Here is a 27,811-nt window from a genome sequence, read left to right as displayed (position 1 = left end):
TGTTAACAAAAAGAGGGACATTCTCTCAAACTCTGATAGTAGGGTGCTAACGGTGAACCTTCTATTTGACCAGGGTTTTGTTCCCTTTCCACAGCTGTGTTTACATTGTTGCAGTTATTATGTATTGTTCTTTTTGCTCTGCATCACTTCCTATATATATCACTTCATTTTTTCTCTAAGTTCATCATATTTGTCATTCCTTAAGGAGTAGCAAAATTAGATTCACACACCATAATTTTTTCAGCCATTCTCCTTTACTGTGCCCATATTTTGTTTCTAGCTTTTTAATCATCACAAATAATGCTGCTATGTATCCTTTTGTACATGTGGGGATCTGCTTGATGTCAGTAGTCTCCTTGGTATACAGTCCCAGTAGCAGAAACTCGGGGTCAAACGGTACAAACAATTTAGTAACTTTCATTCCAAAATAGTCAAACCAATACACAGCTGTGCCAGCAGTGAAACAGCATGTTGGTCTTCCCACAGACCCTGTAACAATGAGGAGTTTTTTTATCTCCATCTTTTAGCATAATCAGTAGCTTGATATATATGAGGGGAAACCTCAAGGTTGTTTTAATTAGCATTTCTCTGATTATTGATTAAAGATTTTTTTTCAGATGGTTACAGATAGTTTTCAAAAACAGAAATACAAACTATTTGTTCATATCTTTTGCCCATTTGTTCACTGGAGAATGGCCCAAACTTAAATATTTGTGTCAATTTCCCACACATTTTGGATGCTAGAATTTTATCAAAAGTATTTAACACAAGGGTTTTTTTTTTTAGCCAATCTTAATTATTTCTTCTGATTCTAGGTTGATTTTTCTCCTGCAAATGCTTTTTAATTTTAGAAAATCAAGAATGTCATTTAGTCTTTGATGAGCTCTTTTATCCTGTCTGGGTCACAAATGTTTCCCCATCCAAATCTGTGAAAGATATAACCATTTATTCTGCTCTATTAGTTTATAGTATGACTTCTAAAATTTAGTCTCTTTAGCCATTTGGGATTTATTGCAGTATAAAGAATGAAGCTGATCTAAATCTATTAGTTGACAGACTGCTTTCCAGTCTTCCCATCAGTTCTTATCCAATAAAAAAAAAAACAAAAAAATGTTTCCCCACTAGTTTGTGTTCTTGGACTTTTTGAACACAAGGCCATTGAGTATATTTCTTTCTAGGTTTGGCTTATCTAATCCATAGGTATCTATCTACCATTTGTACTGTTTGAGCCCATCTGATCCCAGTATCATCCTTTTCCCTTCCCTCCCACCTCAATCTCTGTCTTTACCCATTTGTAATCAGACACATAAGGTGCTGTGGTCAGTTATTGCTTGAAACAGCACCCTCACTTTGCCCACCCTCTGGTTCAGGCATCCTTCATACTTCTCCTTTTGCCAGTATAGACTTCCACTTATATTCTATTAATCCCAACTGAGGGGAAGTCTCTATCTAGAGGGCCATGAGTTCTTTTGTCAACCTCTGCTTCCTATCAGTGGGTTCATGGCAGCTACTGACAAATTAAGTCCCACTCCAGTTATCTGGCTTATGCCTTAAGGAAACCACATGGGGTTCAGGTTGGGTCAGGGCAAACAAGCCTTCTGGAATTCTTTGGATACAGGTCAGAAAGGCTCACACTGGCAGCAAGCAGGGAATAATGCATCAATCATACTTTAAAAAGGCATAGAGAGTACAGAGGCAGATGACAGAGGGAATGGGGTGGGAGAGGGAGGCAAACAGCACGGGGAAAAGACGGGGGAAGAAGATGGAGAAGGACACATAGAGTAACTGACGCCAACTGTGGATCAGAGATGTGAGCAATAGAGAAGCATAGGCTTGTATGCAGCAGTTGGAGAAGTGCTTGAGGGGCAGGGTTGGGGGGGGTCCCATTCTTTTTTTTTTTTTTTAGGCAACTGGGGTTAAGTGACTTGCCCAGGGTCACATAGCTAGTAAGTGTCAAGTGTTTGGTCTGAGACTGGATTTGAACTCAGATCCTCCTGATTTCAGGGCCGGTGCTCTATCCACTATGCCACCTAGCTGCCCCAGGGGGTTCCATTCTTATAGGGTTCTAGTAGGGGGATGACCCAGGTCTTATCTTACCATCTTAAGGTTCACTCATTAGTATATCAAAAGTTATCAATGCCACCTTAGGAATGCCTTATTAGCATAATGTTTCTCTGATTTCGCTGCTTATTTCTGGTGATTAGCTGTAACTTGCAGACTGAGGTACATTTATTGGTACCTAGCTGGCTTCTCTTAATTTAACACACAGTCTCTCAATGTGGCCTTAATTAATTTAGGGGATAGTTTTGGCAAATGGCTTCTATGTTCGCCTTTATGTTCTCAGTTCCTATTTCCTATTTATTGTGACCTTCTACCAGCTACTTACATACTAATTGGTGGGGTGGTCATAGGGACTATAACATATACAATTTCCACTTCCTTTCTCCTTAACCTTCCCTTACAAGGTCCAGAGCAGGGTGAGCTTAATGATACCTTCCCCTTTCCCCCACTTCTGTGTTTGAGGGACATTCATTTGTGGCACCTTAATTACAAGAAATACTAAGCTCCCTTCCTTCTCTACCTCTGTAGTGCTGCCTTTTTAAAAACTCATGCCCAGAGACTGTCTTTCTTGTCTCAATGGCCCTGAGACTCTCAACCGAATGATAAGGGTCTTTTCCCTTCTTTCAGATCTTGAGCACTGCACCATCCTACTAACTTCAAGCTAAAGTTGTTTACCTAGAAGTTTCTTTTGTCAACTACATTTACAAAAACTTTGGTTTTTTCAAAAGAAATGCTTGTTAGTCATCAATTCTGTTAAAAGCCTCTTTTTCTCCAGTAGAATTATGTGCGATTTTACAGAAATAGATATTCTTGGGTAAAAGCCATTTCCTTTCCTTTTCTGGTATATTGTATTCCAATTTTGACCCTGTCCTGAGGGTAATTCTGGCTGGAATCCCTTGCTACAGACATCATCTCTCTCTTCCCAGCTGCCTGTAATGTTTTTCTCTAAGATATACCTAGAAGTTCTGGAGCTTGGCAATCATTAGTCTGGGTAGCTAAAATGGTGGTTTCTTTTTGGTGATAGCCCATGAGTTCTGCTGACCTGTACTCTGCTCTCTGGTTCAAATGAAGGACAATCAATGGACAGTTACCTAGCCCATTACTATGCCCACAATGTTAAAAGAGCTATAGAAAGGCCTCCTTAACAGGGGGTGTGAGATTTATAGGAGGAAATGGGCAAGAGTCAGGATGAGAAAGCACAGGTGGGCTATGGTCTGCACCATAGGAGGCAGTATGCACCATCTGTAAGATCAGAGATATACTTAAATATCAGAGTGTTACAATACAGAGATACCCACAGGGGTTATTACGGGCCACACACCATAATAACTAACCTCATACCGTTCTACTTTTAGAGCTGTTCTTTTGTTTTAAAATTACTGGAGAGGGGTCAGGATATAACAGACTGACCAGGGCTGGGGAACCTGCGCCAAGGCCACATGTGGCCTTGAGGCCACAGGTTCTCCACCACTGTTAGCCAGTAGACACAGAATCAAGAGAGACCCGAATTAGAACCCTGCGTCTGATATTTATAATGTGGCTATTGATTTGCCAATCACTCAGCCTCTCTAGGGACCAATTTATGTATCTATTTATTTATGCTACTTTCCTGACAGTGTTGTTTTGAGGATCAAATAAGATAATGAATCAATAAATGACTGACAAGCATTTATTACATACTTACCACATGCCAGACACTGTGCTAAATGCTAAAAGTGAGACGATGCCTGTCCTCTGGGAGCTTACATTCTAATAAGGGAGACTACATGTATAGGGGAACAGTGGCCAGCAAAGGAAATGATGATCTCAGAAGTCACAAATATGATGAGTGAAACAGTAGAGCAGTTCATTAATATCACCTTTCTAGAGGCAGTGGCTTTGATGATTTCATTACTGAGCTCCCAGAAAGAGGGGGAGAAGAGCATAAACACGGTGGCAGAAGTATAAACGGATAGGGTGAAGATGAGGACAAAAGGTGTGAAGAAATGAAAAGCTGATTGCCCCAGCCCCTCCAAGCCATATCCTCAGGTGTTCTGGTTTGCAAGATAAAGTAATAGCAGCAACAGGAATCACAGGGTGGAAAATGGCTGCAACGAAGAAGAGGAGAAAGTTGACAAACGTCAACTATTACTGTATCCCCTTGTTACCGAGGTATTATCTGGCATACATCACTACTGTTCGTGTGCCTGCCTCCCTCCTCTGTTCCTGTTTCCAGGTGAATCCAGAACCAGGCTGCTTAGATTTGTGCATAAAACAAGGTCACTGTTTCAAGTTTACGAGCAGGCCCAAGGGCCTCTCCTAAGTAGAAAAGTGCATAGACTTTGTGATTAATATTTCAGACAATTTGGACCCTATGAAGTCTTTTCCCACAGACTTCCAGATTTAGAATTCTAAGTGGTTAGGGTTGTCAAAGTTTTAGCTGCTGAATAAGTAGGGATGTTGCTTTTTGTCAAGTGCTAGCTATATGCTGTATTTGAAAAAGCAAAGACTTTTTTCTTAAAATTGGGGACTGAGAAGGGAAATATGTGAAAGTTAACATTTTGTTGGTTCCAAAAAGGAGGCAGCCTAGAGGGAATATAGGTAATGCTTATATTTATCCCTTCTGCTTTAACTCTTAGAATCCTAATAACATTTGACATGTATTTCAAAATGGGGTGTTACTGATTCAGTGGTTTTACAATTCTTTGTTTGTTTCTTGGTAATAAGTACCATGGACTTTAAAATATGGCACATCATTCAGCTCAAACCCTGCCCAGGTCGCTAAATGCCAGAAGCACTATGAACTGTGAATTACTTTCTGAACTTTCTCCATTCCTGCTTCTGGTGAAATATTGCTTGAGAAAAAGAACAAAACTGAGCCGACTTCATCCACAATTTCATGTTACATAACCTCAGCTTGGCCTTGTGAATCCTTTTAGTTTGTTTTTATCAGCTTTCACTCATTTCCCACAATGTCTGTTCCAAATCTTTTCTTCTTTCCACTGTAAGCATACCCCCGACCTCCCGCACATAAAGCAGATGATTTGTTCTGTAAAATTTGGATTCAGTCAAAAGGCCACTCTTAAAGATCTAGAAGGCCACATGTGGCCTCAAGGCCGCAGGTTCCCTACCCCTGAAAGTCTAGGACTTCTTCACCACCTGTTCCTTTTCAATTCACTACAAATGTGTTTAGGTCTCTAATGCTCAAAAAGCCTTCTTTGACTGTCCTAACCAATTTAGCCACTGTCCCTTCTCTGTCATCCCTTTCCCCATTGGACCTCTTGAAAGCATTGTTCATAACCAATGCGTCTCCTTTCTCAGCACCCACTGTCTTGCCAATCACTTGTGATCTGATTTAGGGCTGAAGGGTCACAGATTTAGAACTGGAAAGTGTAGACAATCAGGTCTTTCAGGAATATGGGCAAACACCAAGAGGTAGACCCGATCATTCTGGCACAATGGGTCCTAATTATAATGCAGAAGGCACTCTGCCAGCTCCTGGGTCTAATCTGTTAGTCCCTATTTGGACACCACTAGGAATGCCAGACAGTTATTGCCAGCAGGTCTTGATTTCTTCAGGCCTTTTATGAGAGATGTATTGTCTATGAAAATAAGGCTAGCCTTATCTCCACTTGGAAGAATCCATTCAAACCTGTCCCAGTGGCTTACCAGCTGTGTTCATATTATCCGAGAGGCTGCCCCCTTCCCTTGTACAGCCACTTCTACTATTCCTTGGTAACACTTTGGCTAGGCTCAGGCTATGAGAGCACGGAGGGCAACAAATGACCAGGTTGTTTGAATCTTCTGTCATTTGGCTACCTTCCACACCATGTCCTGAGCTTCCCTTCAAAGGCTCCCACAGTGCCCCATTTTCTAATCATGAGTGTTCCCCTTCTCTATACACTATATTTGAAAAACCTTTGATTTTTGCATGCCTAATATTTAAATGTGCATGTCTAATTGGGATGTATGTATGCTGGTTGACTCCAGAGCACAACTCATAAATGGGGTCAGGGCAAAGGTTTTCTGAGTAGCTTCACAGATGCCTTATTTGTCTTCCAGGTCAATTCAGAAATCTTGGTCAGCCCCATTTCCATCCAGGGTTGCATTTCTGTAGCTCTCCCTCCTACCACTCCAGTAGGGTTTCCCTTGAATTTGTAAGATCGTTCTAATCTGTCTCTCCACTAGGACCACTGACTTCTCCCAAGGAGCCCTGGGCCACCAGGCCTGTTCTATTCATGCTCTGCAGGCAATACTCGACTGGGGTAGTAGCTTACTAACTTGTAGCTACATAAGGGGCCCAGGTATCAGGGCTCTCATATCTAAGAGAATAAATCCATTATAATAAATACCATTATTCCTCAGAATAAGCAAGGATCTCAAAAAGAGTACTATCAAGTCCTCCCTCGAGGAAGTGAGCAAAGATTGTAGCTGAACCAGTGTCCCCTCTGTCTACTTCTTTCTTGGTTGTCTCCTCATTTACTTATTATTCTCATCATGGAGTCAGTTAACAGGATGAAGCCATAAAAAGGCTAGAGATTTCAATGATAGACCACTTCACTGGGGTGAATTCCCCAGCCTATCAGTCAGTCAACTGACAAGCATTATGTGCCAGGGATTATGCTAAGCATTGGAGATACAAATCAAAGCAAAAATACAGTCACTGCCTTCAAAGATATTGTGTTCTAATGGGAGAAGACAATACATAAAAGGAGGGCTGAAAGGCAAGGGGTGGAGTAGAAGGAGGTACCTGAGGGACAGTGGCTGGAAATGGAACTTCCAAAATGGAAGAAGAGACCCACAACAGATGAGTGAGGATCCAGCTGAGGCATAATAGTCCAGACAATCAGGGATGGTTTGTATGGGCTCTTCCCCCAAACGGAGATTCTAGGGAGAACTCACCAATGGGACAAGGACCTTCAGCATCAGAGTGAGGAGGAAGCTGAAACATGGTGACTCAGTCCAGAGAATGAGGGGTGGCTGGTCTTGGCTCTTCCCAAAATGGAGGTTCTGGGAAGATCTCGCCAATGAGAGAAGGGGCCTAGAGGAACAGCGTGAGGAGGCAACTAAGACATGGTGGAATAGTCCTGCCAGGGTAGATATAGAGCAATGGGTAGTCCAAGTATTGCTTCAATATCTCATTCTATCCTATAAGGCTTGCAACCTCTCAGCTAAAGCGGCTGTGATATGCACAAGTAACGCCCAGGCTAAGGGAACAATCTTAGAGTACCTGAACTGAGAAGGGGGGTGGTGGTGGAGGATTTTGGGGGGAGCAGAGGTTGCTTATCAGAAACAATCCACTGCGGTATCTGTTGGCTAAAAAAAAAATTCTGTTCAAGGCCCTCAGTAATGAAATTTGATCCGGGCAAATCCAAAACTAGTGCAAGTACAGGTGCCTATGAAAACATACTCCCAGCTTGAGAGGATAGAAGGGAGATACTGCGGTCATTCTACCATGGAGTGGCAGAAGTCCCCAACCCTGCAATGATGACTTCCCAGCAGGGTGTCAGAAGAAACTGTTAGACCCTGATACCTAGGGATCCCATCTTTGGACAACAGTATCCCTCACCTCTGTTACCCTCTTCACCTTTCAACTTAGGACCGCTTGTTACATTAGCCTAGGAAGCTGCAGATTCCTTTGGGCCTACATACCTTGCCTAGCATAACAATGACAGTAATAGTTATTCTATCAAAGGGAAAAAACAAACAACACAAACAAAAATATGATAGGCAAAGTTGCTGTAGTGTTTGCAAGCTTTCCAAAGCGCTTCATCTAAATCATCCTATTCAGGCTCCATTACAATCCTTTGAAGTTAAAAACCTAGCATTGGAGAAGCAAGCTCTCTAGCATATGGTAGAAAGTCAAGGCTAGGCCTCCAGGTTCAGAATCCAGTGTCTCTGCCGCTAAACTCTGATTGTTTTTATTTCTGTATCCCAAGGGCCCAGGATAGCAACTTGTACACAATACCTGTTTACTGAATTGGATTCACATTTTGTGAACTTCAAGTGGGTCCTCAGTATCACACAATTCCTCCATTCATGTCTATCAGGTCCACACAACAGCTGTTCTAAGCATTCCTGCATTTTCTAAAAGCTTTTCTCTCCATGTTTTCTACCCTTAGAGGATGGGGTGGCCCTGACCAAGGACAATCTCTCCATTCACACTGCCGATCTCATCATTCTCTCGTTTCCACAACATCTGCTGAGGGAAATGCCTGGACACGTACTACTTTCACACATATTCCAAGAGTCTGATGAACATAGGATCTTTTATCCTTGGCAACTGTGTGCCTTGGCACACTATACCTGCCGGTTCTCTCTTTGAAAACAAGAGTGCAATTTTACTAAGCATACAGAATCATAATATACATTGATCATATTAAGAAAATGGTAGCTCAAAAAGAAATATGCAAAACATTGTACATGGAAAGGAAAATTAGCTCAATTAGATGACTATTTTATATGAGGAACTTAACTCTAACAGCTTCTAACTGTAAAGCATACATATTACAGTCAGGCAGAAGAGAAAAATACACATAACACTAATGAAAATGGGCCAAAGTTCATGAGAAGAGGAAGAAATAAACATGCAGAGATGATATCGGAGACCAAAGTGGAGGCTCCAACTTGAAGTGAAAGCCCTTCCAGGAGGATATGAGAAAATAATAAAAATACCTTTTCTAGGGTCCTGCTGAACCAATCATGTTCCAATGCTTTGGATCAGAAACTAGAATATAGAGAATAAATGTAAAACCAACCTAAAACAAAAGGAAGCAGCAAAAGAAAAAGGGCCCATGCTCTACTCCCTGTCTGGCATAGCTAGTTCTGGGGGAGAAAGAGAGGAACGATAGCTCAGAAAGGCATTTTGGGTACATGCGTCCAAATTATTCACATGGAAACATATATTCTATGCCTACAGTCCAGGCATCCAAAGACCCACCACAGAAGGCAGCAGCAAGTTCCAAAACAGATGAAGCAATTTTCATCGCTAGGATCCTCTTTTAGTCAATGACTGGTCATCTATTTACGTCACTTATAGCCAATTCTAATGTCCCAATTAGTAAACACCCCCAATCAGAATCATATCAAAGCACGATTTCCATTGCTTTAGAATTCGCAATAAACCAAATTATGTTAAATGTAATATTGAGTATATTAAATAAAATGTAAACTTTTTAGGTCAGGTTTGTCGTGCTGTACAATGAACAGTATCCTATCCTCAGTGCTTATCAATGTGCTTAGTACATAGTAATTAATAAATCAGTTCTTAATAAATGCTTGTTGAATTGAATAAAATCAGGTCGATTAAGATAAAAATGCAAATAAATCATCTCTGTGCCCAAAAAGCTTGGAAAGCTTTTGCCAAGTTGTCCCTCATTTGAAAGCAAGATTTGGAGATACTCTTACATGGCTACACAGAAAAGAATTATAAATCAATCTTCATCTATACATCTTCTAATACATCTGATATAACATCTTACTTTGGCAGGACAGAGGATGAGGAATTAGGCAGGAAAAGGCAAAAATTCCTCACATTAATTCCCAAATTGGAAAGATGAATAAACTCCCAACTCCCTTGCTGATTTCTTTCTTTCCCTCACTAGAAAAATTCATTTCTTCCCCAAGAGTCAAAGACTGAGAAATTATCTGTAACTCCTTAAATTCTAGTACTTTACAACATATATACATATGTGTATATGGCTTTGAAGTTTTCAAAATGTTTTCAAAATGTGATCTCATTTGAGCCTTACAACTATCCTGGGAGGTGGGTAATATTAGTATTATCATTCCCATTGAACTCAAAGAGGTTAAACTACTCACCAGCAGTAACATAGCAAGTGTCAAAGGTACTCTTCGACCTTCGTTTTCCTGATTGCAAGTTGTTGTTGTTGTTATTATTTGTCCCTTGTTCTCAAAGAGGACCACGACATCAGGGAGGTGATGCCATGACTTGCAAGTGAATTGGACATAAGTGAGGGAGGGCTATGCAAAGCCACCAGTCTCACTCTCTCCTCCTCCAACACTCTGACCATTGAACCACACCAGTTATCCAGATAGAAGGTGGGAGAAGGAAATAAACATTTCAAAGATTCACTGATCATTTTCTGACAAGGCATGAGTGCCAAGAAATCTGTCTCAGCAGGCCCAAGCATGTGGCTTAAGCCCAAGCCCCACCCCCTCAAGATAGGCTCCAAACTTTAAAGTGTCCTATACAGACCACCATGGTGGGGCCACTAGGTGAAGACTCCACTGAGGAATCAATTCTCAAGGTATCTGAAAGAGGGGAAGATAATAAATGATTGGGGGATGGGGGGGACCTGTGGATGTTACATGTATAAAAAAGGACAATTGTGAGGATAACAATAACTAGCAATCTACTTTCTCATCTGTACAAAAGCCTTAGGAAAATTATCTATACTCTTATGGAGGGCTACCTTGATGAAAGTATAAGAAGGGTAAAGGAAGCCTTCTGAAAATGACATTCTACATTAAAACACATCTTTACAGTCACGTGATTGAGAGGTATAAAGAACACAGAAATCTCAAAGTGACTAATTTACAGGATTTGGATAGGAGTAGGACAGCATGAGACAGCATAGATTGGGATCTGCATCTGTTTGCAGCTAATCCCCCAAATCTCTGAGATAAGAGAACCATCAGACACTTGATATATTATACAAAATATCTTTCCAGGCTTATTATACATTATTGCCTTTCACACAATGTGTGATGTATCTTCCTTGATGTTCTTGGCACATGACATTTCATCTCGTATCCCTGCATCTTTGCACAGGTTGTCCCTCATCACTGGCACGCACTCTTTCCTCAACTTTGCTCTCTTCAAATTTCTAGTTTCTATTGAAGCTCAAATGTCAATTTATACACGAGATCTTTCCTGCCCAGTTGTTAGTGCTTGACCCTTCAAATCACTTGTTGCCTGTGAATGTGTATATGTATGTGTGTGTATATGTATGTGTGTGTGTGTGTATATGTATGTGTGTATGTGTGTGTGTGTGTGTGTACATGTGTGTGTGTGTACGTGTGTGTGTGTATGTACGCGGGTATGTATACACATTGCCTCTTCCAAAGGGATGTAACCTCTTTGGAAGAAGGAAATATTGCATTCTTATGTTTATATTCCAAACACCAAACAAGCATTTTACATACACTTGTTGACTGATGTGTGTTAAAAGGACTGCCTACCAGTAGAAAGGAATTTTTAAACATATGCATTCATTATATTGCATTTCTTCTTAATATTCATCTCAGCAAAGCAAGGTTAGTATGGGCCATTGACTAGGACAAAAAAAAGTCTTGTGATATACAATTAATCATTATCATTATATTCATTTAAGTCTGATCCTACCTATATCTAATTTACGCAAAAGAGAAAAAATAAGAGACATAGACAACTATGCCAGAATGAGAGGAGGAGATGTAATAACCAAAAAACAAAACAAAACCAAAAACCCAGCAGGGATTTTCAGATTCGTGATGTGTGTGCATATTAGCAAATCCTCCAAATGTAGCATAGTAATATAGTACCTCTAATACTAACATCCTTAAAATAGAATTTGAGAACACTGTTCCAAAATATAAAGTGACCTAATTAGGTTGACATTTAAAATGTTTTCTATTCCTTGTACTTACTCAGTGGATAAATGAGCTTTACATATGGTATCACACATAATAGCTATTCTTTTCTCATATTTAAAAAAAACAACTTTGTTTTGAGGTAAATACTTCCTCAGGAAAAAGAAAATCCTGCTCTATTTCAAATTAATATTCTAAATCCTAATTAAATAATCAAATACAATATCAGGCTGTTGATGAATTAAATATGGATTTTGTGTATGCTATTCTATCAAATAAGGAACTCAAAAAAAAAAGTCACGATTAATTTGACTACCTAATTGGAGCTTTGCTAGCAGAACATTCTTGAATACCGGTCCTAACTCCCCACCCCTTCTCTCTCCTCCCCCCTACCCCAGCACACACAGCACACACAGCACATATGCCTTGTCAAAATGCCATTCAGTAATTTCCTGGCAGGCTATATTCACAGCACCTTGAAAGAAAAAGATAGAAGTATTGGAAATGGATTTAAGAAAATAGTTTTTGCAAAGGGTCATTTTCTTAAAGTGTCAGGATCTTCCCTATGAATTGCTAATGGGCTGCATATGTTTAGTTTTATTTTTAAGCCAAGGAATTCACTAACTTATAGTGAAATGGAACCAAAAATACTTCTACTCTGTATTCTATGGCTTCTTGTTTTCCCTTTAAATTGATTTTTAAAGAGCCCTAAAGCTTATTTTTACTTTTCACCCTTTACCCCAAAGGTCTCAATTTTCTGCCAAGGGAAGAGTTTAATCTTTCCTGACATCAGGACCAAGAGGTGTAAGTGTGATAATCAACAACTTCATCATAAAGGATAACTCCTACTTGTCACTGTTTCTATGGAAACCAAACCCTCCAGTCACTATGGGCTGGTTAGAGTTGAGAAAATCACACATAAGCTGGCTGGCCTACAATGTTTATTAAGACCACATAGCTATCCTTTCAACTCAACTCAGAAATGTGTCTCTGTCCCAGCATTCTTTCCTAGGTTCTAGTACCAATTGTTTAAACTTAAGTGTTACCTTAAGACTCTACAACATCGAGCCTGTCAGTGGTAGAGGTGGAGGTAGCACTGGCTTCCATCCTCAGGGTGACTACCCCACCCCTTCCACAAGGAGGGGGTGGGGAAGGTCACCCCAATGGCAGAGGAGGTACCTGAACCAAAAAAGTCACCTGCAGGTACTTCATGAATGGATTTTGTAAAGAAGGGGACAACTGCCAATACTCCCATGGGCTGCCCAAGAATCTGAAGGCCATGGTGTGTCATGATTATCAAAGTGTTCGTGAAGACTGCTGCAGAAGTCGATGTATGGGGCCTGCCTGATAAAGTAGAACCAGCTGCCCCAAAACTCCATCCTCCAGCTTCCCCAAGCCCCTCCCCACTGGCAGATCCTGTAGTCAATTCTGGGACAGTAAAACTATCAAACGCCAGCTTTGCAGCTATAGGACCAGGTACAGATGACTGGGTCTATGCTATCGAGTTTGTTCCCGGACAGCCTTACTGTGGACACTTTTCCTACACCTGCGGCGGAGCATCCCAGCAGGGTCATGTGACAGAGGAAGAGTCTGGGACACAGTCAACCGAGAGGGAGCCAAAAAAGCCTGAAGCAGGAGAATGTCCACATGAGGAGGGCCCTGTGTGTCTCCATGAAGATTCATGTGACTCATGTGAACTTAAGGTCCCAAACACTGAGGATGCTCCCCAAAGACTAAGCCATATCAAATGTTGCAATGAGGCCCACGAGAAGAACATGGAGCTGGCTGAGAAGGATATGGAGCTGGCTTTAGCAATCCAGCCTAGCCAGAATCTGTTTGTGTGGGATCTGCATGGAGGTGATCTATGAGAAAGCCAACCCCAACGAGCTCTGCTTCGGAATCTTCACCAACTGCAACCACACCTTCTGCCTCAAATGCATCCGAAAGTGGAGAGATGCCAAACAATTTGAAAGCAAAATCATCAAGGCCTGCCCAGAGTGCCGGCTCAACTCAAGCTTTGTCATCCCGAGTGAGTTCTGGGTGGAGGAGCACGAAGAAAAGCAGAAGCTCATTCAACAGTACAAGGAGGCTCTGAGCAGCAAGCCCTGCCGTTACTTTGATGGAAGCCAAGGCAGCTGCTGGTTCGGGTTGAACTGCTTTTACCAGCACGCTCACGTTGAGAGCGCATGCGAAGAAGAACTTCAGCGGCTGGCAAAGGCAGTGTAGGGCCCAGAGTGGGAGAGCGGGGAGGGCAGCGACCCGCTCCCACCAATAAGGACTGACGCACAGAGGGGACCTTGGGGGGAGGGAGAATACCGCTTAAACTTTAGGAGAAGGCAGAGCAAACACCGAGGCCGTAACCACCCGCTCATAGACATGAGATAACAGCAGGCCACCAGCGGCGGCAGCGGAGGGGCTCGCGGTGGCGCATGGGCAGTCACCAGGGGGCGGTACTTCCGGGGGGGCGGGGTCCAAGAGCCGCCTTTTCCCGCAGGCCTCTGTTATGGCTCAGCTATGCCTTCGACGCCGTAACGAGTTCTCCTTTAGTGGTCTCAACTGCCCTCCCTTCAGGAAGTGTGTTGTTTCCTTGGTTGAAAAAAGTAACGAGAAATAAACCTCCAAGTGAGTTCTGGTAAAATGTGTTTCATTCTCAGACAGCTCGAGATGAGCTGCCTTCCTCCCCATGCTCAGCAGGAGGCAGTTCGAGAAAGTGGTGATCTCAGAGCTGGGCCCGTGGGGGTGGGGGCAGGGGGATGATCCGTGGGGGCCCGCGGGGGGTAGGGCTGCATGCCGTCACATAATCTCATCCTTGACACTTGTTCCTTCCACGGAAGCTGGCCGTTTCATTTGCTTGCATGTGACTATTATCACAGAGTAACCAGAACCAGTTGAGGTTTTAGTGAGTTTTGTTTCTTCGGCCAAACTTGTATTACTGCCACCATTCACTTCCTCTGCTCCTCACCAGCTGCTAAACACAGCTGGAGGCATTCTCATAGCTCTGCTGGCCAGGTGCATTACAAATCCATGTTATCCAACCTTAACTGAGCCCTAAGACGGGCAGTACTTTTATTTCTCCCTAATTGATTCCCCATCTCAGTCAGTCTGTAAGCATTTATTAAGCACCTACTATGTGACAGGCCCGAGCCATCTCCCAATCATCTTGACCGATATATGACCACTGGACTCAGATGGCTCTGGAGGAGGAGGTGAGGCTGGTGAGTTTGCACCACCCTCCCTCACTTAAATCCAATTCACTTGCATATCACCTCCCCCTGATGCCATGGTCTTCTCTGGAGGACAAACAGCAAATAACAATGTGACAGGCACTGTGTGAAGCCCTGGGGATACAAAGAGGAAGGCATGGTCTAATGGATTGATATGACATGCAAACAACTATGTGCAAACAAGTTACAGACAAGATGAACTGAAAATAATCAATAGAGGAAAGGCAGAAGGGGGATCAGGAAAGTTTTCCTGTAGAAGGTAAGATTTTAGCTGGGACTTGAAGGAAGCCAGAGAAGCCAGGGGGCAGAGAGAAGGGAGAGAAATCCAGGCATGGAGGACAACCAGTGAAAATGCCCTGAGGAGGGAGATAAGAGTGTCTTGTTGGAAAAACAGCAAGGAGGCCACTGTGGGAATGAAAACAATTCCAGGGAGGGGGAGGGGGCGCAAGATGTAAGAAAACTGGAAGGGAGACAGGGTGTCAGGTTATGAACATCAAGCAGATGATTTTCTATTTGATTTTGGAGGTGGTAGGGAGACACTGGAGTATTGCAGGTGGGGAGGGGGAGTGTGTGACATGGTCAGAACTGCACTTCAGGAAGATCATTTTGACAACTAAGTAAAGGAGTGGAATGAAGAGAGACTTGTGTCAAGGGGACTACCTAACTGCATTAGTGCAGGAATGAGGTGATGAGGGCAGTGTCAGAGGAAAGAAGGAGGTGTATACAAGACACGTGAAGAAGGTAAAATGGACAGGCCTTGGCAACAGATTGGATATGAGGGATGAGAAAAGAATCAAGGATGACACCTAGGTTGCAAGCCTGGGTGACAGGGACGATGGTGGCACCCTCAACAGCAATGGGGAACCTAGGAAGAAGGGAAGGTTTGGGGCAGGGGCACAGATGAGGGGCACAGTTTGGGCAAGTTAAGTTTAGGATGTCTATGGGACATCCAGTTTGAGATGTCCATTAAGTAGTTAGAAATGTGACACTGATGGTCAACAGAGAGGTTAAGTCTGGATAAACGTATTTGACAATCATCCACATAGAGATGCTAATTGAATCCATTTTGTTGTTCAGTCATTTTTCAATCATGTCCAACTCTTTGTGACCCCCTGGCTGTCCTTTCCTGACATTACTCTGAGTCTCCTTTGCTGGCTCATCATCCACATTATGCCTCCCTCACCATTGTTATTCCCCACATTCCTGTCGTAGGCCCTCTTCTCTCTCTCTCCCTCTTTTCTGTTTCTTTCTCTCTCTCTCTCTCTCTCTCTCTCTCTCTCTCTCTCTCTCTCTCTCTGTCTCTCTCTCTCTCCCTCCTCTCTCTCTCTCTCTCTCTCTCTCTCTCTCTCTCTCTCTCTCTGTCTCTCTCTCTCTCTCTCTCTCTCTCTGTCTCTCTCTCTGTCTCTCCCCCTCTCCCTCCCTCCCTCCCCCTCTCTCTCTCTCTCTCACTCTCTCTGTCTCTGTATCTCTCTCTGTCTCTCTCTCTGTCTCTGTCTCTCTCTGTCTCTCTCTCTGTCTCTCTCTCTCTCTCTCTCTCTCTCACTTCATCAGCTCCTATGGCTTTGACTATCATCTTTAAGCAAATTGTTTTTATATATCCATCCCCAGTCTCTCCTCCACAGTCCTGGATCATGACTCACCTATTAGACATTTTAAACCGGATGTTCTGGATATATCACATTTAAAGCTGAACTCCTTTTTTCCCCAAACCCTCTTCTCTTCCTAACTTGCCTATTTTTTTGGAGGCACCAACATCCCTCCAGTGTCCCAGGTTCACAATTTCCACGTTATCCTTGGCTTCTCATTCTCCCTGACTCCACAGATCCAACCACTTGCCATTTCTACCTCCACACCATCCCTCCATCCAAGCCTTTGTCTCTCCTCCCACAGTTACCACCCTAGTTCAGGCACACACTATCTCTCACCTAGATGATTGCTACAGCATCCTAACTGGTCTCCCTGCCTTAAGTCTCTCACTACTCCACATAACACATGCTGATCAAAGTAATTTTCCTTAAGTGCAAATCTGACCAACTGATTTCCCTATTCAGACAATTCAAGTGGCTTCTTATTGCCTCCAGGATTAAATATGAACTCCTCTGTTTAGCTTTCAAAGCCATATACAGTCTGGCCCCCAACCTCTCTTTCCATTGGCTATGACTCCCCCTCTCACATTCTTCCATCTACCAAACCGGCCTTTTCTCTGTTCCTCACAGACAACAATCCATCTTCCACCTTTGTATCTTTGTCCATGCCTGGGACCAACTCTCTCATTACCTCTGCTTCACAGCATGCCTTTCTTCCTTAAAGACACAACTCAGCCACAGTCTTCTGCCTGAAACCTCTGCTAATCGCCCTTGAAATTCTAGTGTCATCCTTCCTAAACTACTTTGCATTTGATTCTGTTATCTAGAGAGATAGCAAGATAGATATATGTATGTGTATATGTATGGACTTTATCTACTTTCATACACAGCTGGCTGCACAGTGGTTAGAGCAGTAGACATAGAGTCAAGAAGACCCGAGTTCAAGTGGGGTCTCAGACACTTATCATGTGACCTTGTATAAATCACTTAACCTGTATGCCTCAGTTTCTTCTCAGCTGTAATAGCACCTATGTGCCAAGATTGTTGTGAGGATCAAATGAGGTAATATTTGTAAAAGCGCTTTGCACAGTGCCTGGCACATAGTAGGTGCTTAAAAAAATGTTTGTTTCCTTCCTTCCTTTCATGTATTTGCTTTATCCCTGGTCAGAACATGAGCTTATTGTGAGTAGCTTTTTTTCTGTTCTTTGTATTTGTATTCTCAGTGCCTGACCTAGTAGGTGCTTAATACTAGTTGACTGATAGACTGATTTAGCATGAAAAGAAAAGTTTATAGGGGAAAGGAATATTCTGTCTTTGTGGCATAGCAGCTGGAGTGCTAGACTGCCTCTTGACACTCTTAGCTATATGACCCTGGGCAAGTCATTTCATTTAATGTGCCTCTAAGACATTCAACCTCCAAGGGGTCTATGGATCAGATGAGGGGGATGACATCTTGATTTTTACAGATCTATAACTGAAATTTAGCATTTCCTTCAATTAATTAAAAACAAGATTCTGTGAAGAGGCCCATAGACTTCATCAACCTGCCAAAGAGGTCCAGAAGACACACACACACACACAGGCCCCCTGCTCTAGGACTGACCTGCTTAGACCACCTTGCTATGAAATCAACGAGCCTTCTGTGGTTACATATAAATAAATGCAGAGCGGAATCTCAGGGATTGGGAGACCTGAATGTGTGTGTGAGAAGCCTTTCCTATCAGTATAGGTACCCGAAATCTGGCCCCTATTCAGATAGGAAAATTGCTTTAGTGGGCTCAGCCCAGACAGTGGCAGGTACCGCTCATGAAAGTGGCCTGACATCTGGCATCACAAATATAGCAGTCCTCACTCTCTCTGGCACCATCTGTGTCTCCACAGTAACGACACAGACTGAAACTGTCACAAGGCTCCCTTTATTAACTAGTATAGAAAAGAGGGAGGCTTACCAAGGATTCTCATGGGAAAGGTTTGGCTCTGTTGGTGGTTGCCTTGTTCCACCCCTTGGCTATGTAAGTAATTTAGTATAACTCACTACTTAAATTCTGGTTATCTCTTGTATATAACTGCCTGCGAACTAAATCTTCACTATCCTTGATTAGAGCTCAAGCCAGTCGTGACCAGATTTCTTACACAGGAATTTTTAACTTGCTAAACTTTATAGGATCATACATTGAGAGCTAGGTCTTTGGACCCTCCCCCCTCCCATCCTTTTGCTTTCTGAGGAAATCTCTGTGTTTTGGGGCTGCCTTCTGTAAGAAGCACTTTTCCTAAGTAAACAATGGAAAAATCAATCAACTGATAAGCATTTAATAAGCGCCTACTGCTAAGAGTCAGTAATTGTGTTAGACACTGGGTATACAAAGGAAAAAAAATTAAAGGGTCCCTGCCCTCTGGGAGCTTTTGGTCTGAAGGACAATAACATCTATATAAAAATAGCTATGCCAAATAAATCCCAGGTAAATCTGAGGAGAAGGGCACAGCTGGGGAGATTAGGAAAGGTTTCATGTACTTGAGCAGAGTGTTGAGGGGAAAAAGGGATTCTGAGAAGCAAGGGTGACATGGGACTTTTCCAGGTTTGGAGGACAGTCAGTTCAAAGGAATGGAGAATGGTGGATGGAATGACCTAGGTGAGAGTCACCAATGGGGCCAGTTCGGCCAGTTTGGGTGGAATGTAGAGTGTGGGGAGAAGAATAATGTAAAATAAGTCTGAAAAGTAGATTAAGCCCAAGTTGTACAGAGAACCAGGGAGCCATTGGAATGTCTTGAGTACAGAAGTCACATGGTCATACTTGCACCCTAGGAAAATTGTTTGGGTGGTTGCATGGGTGATGGCTTGGAGATGGACTTTGAGAATGCAGATGAGAGGTGATGAGGGTTTGAACTAAGCTGTTGGCTATGTGCTTGGAAGAAGGGGGATGGATGGGAGAATGTCATGGAGGCATCTGAGCTTCAATTCAATTTCCTTATTTCAATGTAGCCTCAGGGCAGTTATTTTCTATAGCTCATACTGTCAAATTTGATACTTTGCAGGCTCTTTTTTCTTTTGTGTAGTTAAAAGAACCCTGCTAGAGAGGTGAAACGTGGGGTGCTTTATTTCTTTTGCTCACCTGCTCCCCAACATGAAATGCCCTCTCCTGCCTCCCCTGCCCATCCAAATCCTGCCCACTCTTCTAGGTGCCACTCAAATTGTACCTCCTTTGTGAAGTCTGTCTTTACAGCCAAACTCCTAGTTACTATCCCCACCTCCATGGAGTTGACAGCATTTCTTTTCTATGCATTTTACTCATCTACATTAATTTTTATTAGCCTATATTAACTTTTCCTTTGGATCTCATTTCTTCAACTAGATTATAGGAACTTTGAAGCAGGAACCCTGTCCTATACTTCTTTGTATCGTCCATAGTGATACATATACAGAAAGTGCTCAATGAATGTTGACGGAATGAATGACAAGCAAACAATGGATCTGGCGAACATCATCATCACTGTACTTTCTGGAGGGTATTTTGTGTGCACATACACACATACAAACATATATCAGAGTCTTGCTATAATTTCTTAAGAACTACGCTTCTGAGCTGTATGTGCCCCTCAGTTTACCAAAAATGCAATGATTTCCAGATTCCACCAGAATAAAATCCAAGCTCTTTTGCCTGGCATTCAAAGTCTTCTCTTCTCTAGCTTCAGCCTCCCTTTCTACCTTGATTAGAGCTGGGAATCCATATAATTGTCTGTAACATCAGCTCCAATAGGAAATGCAAGGCCTGTTGAAATTCAAACATACTTTCATTTCTAGGGGCTACAATAAAGACAAAATTCTTATATGAAGTTATTAGCTTCAAACAGAAATATAAACAGAAGCACACAACTCATGAATTTGCCTTGGGTGCGGCCTTTTGACTGAGGCCAAACTTCACAGAACAAATCCTTTTCTTAAGGGGGATTTGTTGTGTGAAGTTTGGATTCAGACAAAGGGCCCCACTTGAGGACCTAAAAGGCCACAGTGGCCTTAAGGCCACAGGTTCCCCACCCCTGCTTCAGGCCATGACTTCCACAAAGGAATACACAGGGCTAAATAGTACAGCTAGTCATACAAGGTCATGTAGAATAAAAGCAATTTTACAGTTGCCTATAGTGTGGGGGAGAAGCCATAAGGAAATACTGTCATAAAATTGGACTTTTCTGAGAATATAAATAATAAATGTTTACCTTTTACAAAGAATATTTACATTGGACTGGAATCAAATAGTAAAAGGTGAGGCTGAGAATGAATAAATCTCCACTATAAAGAAACTAAGTGATAAGACTTTATTTTTTTAAGGCAGTGAAATATTGTTAAAGTTATGAACTTTTTTTTTACTGCTCTCATATTCTTAAACTGTGCAATATTCCCCCAGTCTGAATCAGGTCAATCAATCAGTTAATTCTCCTTTAGACTATGGTCAAATATTGCTTCATATTGTTAAAATTACTTTACCATTATCCTATCAATTCTTATGAAACTGAAAAACGTTCAAATGTCCTAGCAACTTAGTAAATGACCTTGAAGTTGGTGATGACCTTGAGGTCTTTAATTTTGACCAGTAACAGGAAAAATGTAGTGTGATGCAGGTTTGGAGTCAAAGTCCTGGCTTTGTTTGACACTGTCACATATGTGACCCTGTGCAATTCACTTAAACTCTCTGGGCCTCACTTTTCCCATCTGTAAAATTGAATTGAGTTGAAATAGAGATGAAAAGATGGTATCTTCTGGCTCCAAGACATCTCTGATATATTATAAAATGTCAGAACTGGAAAAAAACCTTAGAAATCACTTAATCCAACTTTATCATTTGACTGATGAGGAAACTGAGGCCCAGATAGATTCAAGTAACTTGCCAAAAGCCACACCAACAAGCAGAAATAGAATTCACACCTAGGTTTTCTGACTCCAAACATACAGTATTCTTTTGACTATAACATGCTATATTTCAATTAAGTCTCTCTCTGGCCAGTCCTGGAATAAGAGTACTATACCCCAAGACAACTCAGTCAGTGCCCTGGCAGATTCCTGTCTGTCCCTAGGACAAGGATTGATGGGACATGTACCATCAATATAACCTTTATAATGGGAAGAAATGCAAATATGGACAAAAGTCTCTGAGGGAGGGGCTGGCATCTTTGTCAAGGGAGGGAGATAAATGGACCTAATGTACCTACACAAACTTCTTATAGTTCCCCAAGATTCAAGAGAAGAACCAGGGCTGAATAATCTACCAAGAATGGGTAGCCTGGAAGACTCAGATTGGGGAAAAAATGAAAGAACTAGGGTTACTTAATTAAATGGAATGAATTTTTCACCCAGATTGGATCATTTCAGGTCAACTGAGATGGACCATGTGCTCCACCAAATTATCTTATGACCATGTCTGAGTTATGGTTGAAGAGAAGTCTGTTTTTTCCTTGGGTTTTAGCTTTCTAATTTTAGTTATCTTCCAGTTATCTTTATCTTCAATTTAAGACATTGAAACAGATTACCAAAGTAATCATTAGTCACATTTCTCCAAATCATCGGCAATAATGATACAAGTAGGGAAAATACTCTGAACATAGTTTATGGAATAAAGAAAAGTTCCCCTTTTCTTTGAAATGGGGGATTAAAATCTTTTAAAAGAGCTAACCTGTGATGTGAATGTAGGATGCAGGAATAGGGACAGAGATAGGGGCTGGACCTGTGGTTTCATTGATACAGCCAGGTTTCAATTACTTTGAATAATGAATCCCACAAAGTGCTCCCATTATTTGAATTTGCACTACATATTTCCATTGACCATATTTTACATAATTCTAACTTTGAACGGTACAAATTTGAAAACATATATGAGGAAACTCCCTCTATCAATTAAGGCTGGCATCTAGTCTGCAACTTTTATGGTCTTAAGAGAGTTGCCTAGAGCACAGAGAAGTTCATTGACTTGCCTAGTCTCCCACAGCCAGGATGGGTCAGAGGCAAAACTTGACCTAGGTTTTCCTGTCTTCAATCTAGTCCTCTATCTGCTAAGCCACGCTTCCTCTTGTGCAGGTAGAAGTAGGGCTAGAAAGCTAAATTTTGGGTAGAGTAAGAAAAAGGAAGCCACCAATAGATTAAACTAGATAAGATTTCACCAAAAATATTACAATTGTTACTTTTGATATAAACTATATAATCAATCAATCAACGAGCACCTATTAAACACCCTACATGCCAGGCACTTTGCTAGGTTCTGGGTATAACAAGATAAAAATGAAACTGTACCCATCCTCAAGGAGGGTATGACATTCTATAGTGGAAGACAAATGTACTACATTTATGCATATAAGTAAATAGATACAAAATTAAATGCAAGGTAATGGGGGAGGAACAGAAAGCACTTAACAGAGTTCTTACTGGACCCAATAACAGACAACTACGGCATGTTCCCTCTATAGGTAGATTATATGATATTTACCAGAGCTTAAAGATCAGCCCAAATCTTGTTTTTAATTAAAATGAAACTTCAAGACATATAGATCATGGGAAAAGGAACAAGGGTTAATAGAAAGATGGCTAGCCTTCGAGTCAAGGTCTGGGTTCAAGTTCTGCCTGAGTAACCCTGAGTATGATGTTCTTTAAGCTCCCAGTGACCAAAGCACCCAAGACTGTTAAGTTACAGGCTAGTTGGCCATCTCCAATGGGAAGGGGAGCTTCTACACACCAATGAAGCCACAGGTCCAGACCCCCACTCCCAAAATCAAAAGGGGGAGGCCTCATGTATCTGTTTGATTTCAATCTAAGGAGCCCAAAGCTTTATGCTCCTTCATGTAGCATTTGTAATAAATACAGGCCCATAAACATATGCCCATAACAACAAATGCTATGTTTCTTTTATTCTGCTGAAGATATCAGGCCATAGTTTTCTTTTGTCTCACCACTTAGGAACCTAAGTGATGGATTTTTCCTTTACGTTTCCATAACATGACCTTACCATTGAGGTCCTTCTGTGGGTGCAGGGATTCCGTCATTCGAACACAACAACCAGAGGCAAAAATCTGTTTTGGTGGTTTGGGTTTCAAGGTCTATTGTCTTAGTTTTTCGTCATTTTCTCATCACCTTATGCCTGTGTAGCATCTGACAGTTTTCAAAGAGCTTTCACATACCTCTTCTCACATGGTCTACACACAGCAAGGTGACACAGCAGATAGAGCAATAGGCCTGGATTCAGGAAGACCCGAGTTCAAATATTGACCTCAGACACTTCCTGGCTGTGTGACCCTGGGCCAAGTCACTTTACCTTTGTTTGCCTCAGTTTTCTCATCTGTAAAATGGGGATGATAATTGTACCTACCTCCCAGGGTTGTTGTGAGAATCAAATGAGATAATAATTGTAAAGCATTTAGCACAGTGCCTACCACACAGTAAATGCAATATAAATGTTAGCTACTATTATTATAAAAGGTCCTCATAATGATTGCATGAGGCCCAGCAGCTGGGATCATTCCCATTCTGTAAAAGATCGTGTTGCTGTCTGGCGAGAAGACAGCTTTCGTAAATGAAAAGGACACAGCTTGGACCTGGGATGGCATTGGATTGACCAAACTTGTATCATCTGTACTTGACGGGCAATTTTAGTGGGGTGATCTAATAACTATATTTTTACTTTATCTAGACAGCCAAAGGCCACAGGGCAGTAGTGCATCTTGAATGTAATTAATAATTTCTCAGTGGAAAATGCATGGCATTAGTCACACTTCGTTATGTTCATTTGGGATAGCTATTGCCGATTCATATTCATTTCTATTCCCACTCTACTGGAAATTGGATAAATATATTCACAAACTGCACAGCTCCTGGTTGCCAAGAAATAACGGCCAATTACTGTAACAAAATGCAAGCAAAATGTACAAATACAAGATTCTATCTCCTCAAAGCACTTCTACTACTCTTCTTTCATTTTACAAAACAATTTAGTTACTCTCTGAAAGTCTGTTGGCTTTTTATTGCTCAGCTCAGCAGCTCATGGAGCAAGGAAGATTGTCCTTTGGTCCTTCACATTCTCTGACGACCCTTTTTTTGCAGGAAGCTTCTTCCTCGTGCAGTCACCATTTTTGTACAGGCGAGTGTCCCTCAGGCAGCAAGTTTTACCATAGCAGTGAGCTCAAACAAGACCAGACTGTACTCAGTCAGGGCAAGGAAGGGCAGAGAGAGATTGGTCTTCTTCTGCAGGTGAGAGCCAGCTTCATCTCTTGCCCATTGGTGCCCAGTCAGATGGCTTGGCTGGTATTTTACCACAGAAACAGAGCATTGAATTGTAGTGGGTGAAGAATTGATATCTTTCCTGTGGAACACTATACATTCCAGGACAGGTAAAGGAATCATTTATTTGATCCCAGCCACATTTCAGGCATAATTAGTCCAAAGCAGCTCTCTGCTTTTGAGCTCCATAATTAGCTAAGGAAGAAGTAGTTAGATTGAACAAGATCTTCTTTGATATTGATATTCTTGGATTCACTTCAGAAAGAAATGTCTGGCATTCCTTTACTAGGAGAAATGGAGATTCTATGCTAACTAGCAGAGGCAATAAAGGCATTTCCACAAATTCACACAAAAATGCTGAGAAGTGTATTTTGAAGTAGAGTTTTTCAGAATGGATGATAACAAAAATGTATCATACAATGGTCATTTCAAATGCCTCCCTGATGTAGGTGGGCCTTTTTCACTCCAAATTTAAGTTAGGAGAAAATGGAAAAAGAAAAAAAAAACCCTTTGAGATGTTTTTTGTTTTGTTTTGTTTAATTAGTGAATGATGGGAAAAACTATTTACAGAGGAATATAGTGAAAAGCATACAAGTCTTAGTTTCATACACGATTTTTCTTAGCAGGATTTAAAGGAGGCCACAAACCTAAATCTCCCAGCTTAGAAAAACAGTGAAATCTTTCATCCATGAAGTAGAACAGTATATGCTTATCACCTCAGAGATTAGCTTGGAACTCAAGTACTAAACCAGGAATTCTTAACCTTTTGTGTTTCAGAGACCCCCTCTGGCAGTCTATGAACCCCTTCTCAAAATCGTATTTTTAAATGCATAAAATACATACAATTACAAAGGAAACTGATTATTTTTTTAAAAATTGCTATCAAATTCTTTTTAAAAGTTCCCAAACCCTAAGTTAAGAACTTTGTACTAAACTATAGAAAATCAGCTGCTATCTTGAACTTAGCTATGACATTTCCAAGGTTCTTCGCATACATCTAAACAGGGATGTGCGGGTAAATGTTTAACAACCAGCTGGGGGTGAGGGGATGTACACACAACACTCTTTTAAGTTTAACTTGAATTACTAACATTTTCTCCATTGCTTTCTGAAGTCTAGACAATCAACAAACCAACAATTAACCTAAAAGTCATGTAGCATTTACCTAATTCCAAGGTGTATTGTTGACACTGAAAATTTAACAACTGGCTCTCTGGTTCAGCAGGCTCCAGCATATCCCAACTATTTAAGTATATAGATATGGATGGAGCATATCCTGATGGGAAATTGACCTTCCTAGGCTGCCCTGACAAATGAAGGTCTTATTAAGCCTTTCACACAACTTAGATCTGGGGTTCACATTTCCTCGACCTAGAATGATTTAACTCTCAATGAAAATGAAGAAGGGGGAAAGAAAAAGTAAGTGTTAGCCACTCCATGGAAATTGCATGCATCTTTTGTCCAGACATAGGTTTTAGGCTCATGTTAATTTGCTGATGTGTGGCTGGAAGCAGCATGACGACAGACAGTGCTACCAGGGAGGCTGAGGCTGGTGAATCTCTGGAACTCAGGTGTTTCAAGCTGTAGTGGGCTAAATTAATCTGACTTCTGCATTAATTAAGCCTGGCACCAATATGGTGAGTCTTTGGGATTTGGGGTAGGGAGAAGGGCAAGCCACGAGGCTGCCTAAAGAGGGGTGAACTGGCCCACATTATAAACAAAGTAGTGGGTCTGTAAATGGCTACTGCACTTCCAACCCAGGCGAGATAGGGAGATCAAGCCTTTTAAAACAATTAAATTGAAAAAATGGGATGACACATGCAATAATCACATTATTTTAACTCCCTTGGACTTCAAGACCATGGGATGATCAGTTAAAAAAAAGTCAAAACAGGATAAAAACTCTGTAGTGCCCAAGCAGCACAGAAACCTTTCCAATGTACATTCAAACTACATGGAACGTGGACTAATTGAAAGGGAGTGTGTGTGAGAAACCAGTCTGAATCAGTGGAAAGTCTAATATTTTAATGTTGTTTAATAGTTTAATAAAAATAAAATTATACAACACACATCCTACATGAACTAAGCTAACGAAGCATTACCATGTCCAAAACCCATACATTCTGGATGACACAGCCCAAGCATGTTCCCAAAGTACCAGACATTGTTTTCATCACGTGAGCAAGAGAGACAGACAGGCAGAAAGAGAAAGTCACTGTGTATTTAAGAATGCATACATCTGAACAGGACGGAGGCTGAAGGCTCACCTTTGGCTTGTCTAATTTTCAGGTTAAAAGCCACTGAACAGTTTTTTTCTCAGTGAGCACTTGGAAATAGGAAAGAGAAATAAGAAAGTATGTTGCTTCTGTATGAAAATATTTTAGTATGTTTACATAAAAGCAATTAAATGATTTGTCCAGTTGAAGATTAATTTGCATAGATCAGATTTAGAGCTAATATGTACTTTATTAACCAACCTAAATGTTCAATATTCTTGAAGTGGTTTAGATATCAGATCTTGTTTCAAAAACTAATTGATTTCCATGTTCACCTAGGTTATAGCAATATTTATATCTTCCTATACTGAGCTGCAGAGCACATCTAACAATCCAGCCATTGAAATTTCAAAGTTATCAAACTCTGAAATTTACTTCAGATTTCCCAGAAATCTACCCAATATATGGTGTATCCCAAAAGTCTTCAAGCTTTAAACTGCATTAAGAGTTTGGAGACAGCCTGTATTTGGACTAGATTTTTTAAAATCACCTTTTCCTCATCTGTAAAATGAGCTGGAGAAGGAGAAGGCAAACCACTCCCCTATCTTTGCCAAGAAAACCCAAAAATGGGGTCACGAAGTGTCAGACACACCTGAAATGACTTAACAACAACAAAAATCACCTTATTCCATCTTTGAGATGGAAAGCTCAATTATAATTAAAACATAGTACAATGAAAAAAATAGCTGGATCTGGACTCCAAGGATGTGGGTTTGAATCCTGCCTGTGCTAGTTACTCTCTGTGACACTGGGCATTGTCACTTAGGCCTTTGTTAAAATCAGAGGGCCAAGCTCACTGGTCTCTTCTGTCCCTTTTAGCTTGAGGAGCCCATGACG

General features: G+C 41.4%; 1 protein-coding gene and 1 pseudogene across 2 annotated transcripts in view; both read left to right on the top strand.

Moving 5' to 3' along the window:
- The window catches only part of KLHL4 (kelch like family member 4), a 186,863-nt gene that overhangs the window by 42,029 nt on the left and 117,023 nt on the right, over nt 1–27,811 (top strand). The gene's annotated exons all lie outside the window — the stretch shown is intronic.
- Nucleotides 12,389–14,041, top strand: LOC110193053 (E3 ubiquitin-protein ligase makorin-1 pseudogene; annotated as a pseudogene).

Source organism: Phascolarctos cinereus, unplaced genomic scaffold (genome assembly GCF_003287225.1).
Source record: "Phascolarctos cinereus isolate Bilbo 61053 unplaced genomic scaffold, phaCin_HiC Scaffold_8;HRSCAF=390, whole genome shotgun sequence".
Lineage (NCBI taxonomy): Eukaryota > Metazoa > Chordata > Mammalia > Diprotodontia > Phascolarctidae > Phascolarctos > Phascolarctos cinereus.
The sequence above is the reverse complement of the archived record's forward strand: the minus strand, read 5'-3'. Positions and strand labels throughout refer to the sequence as shown.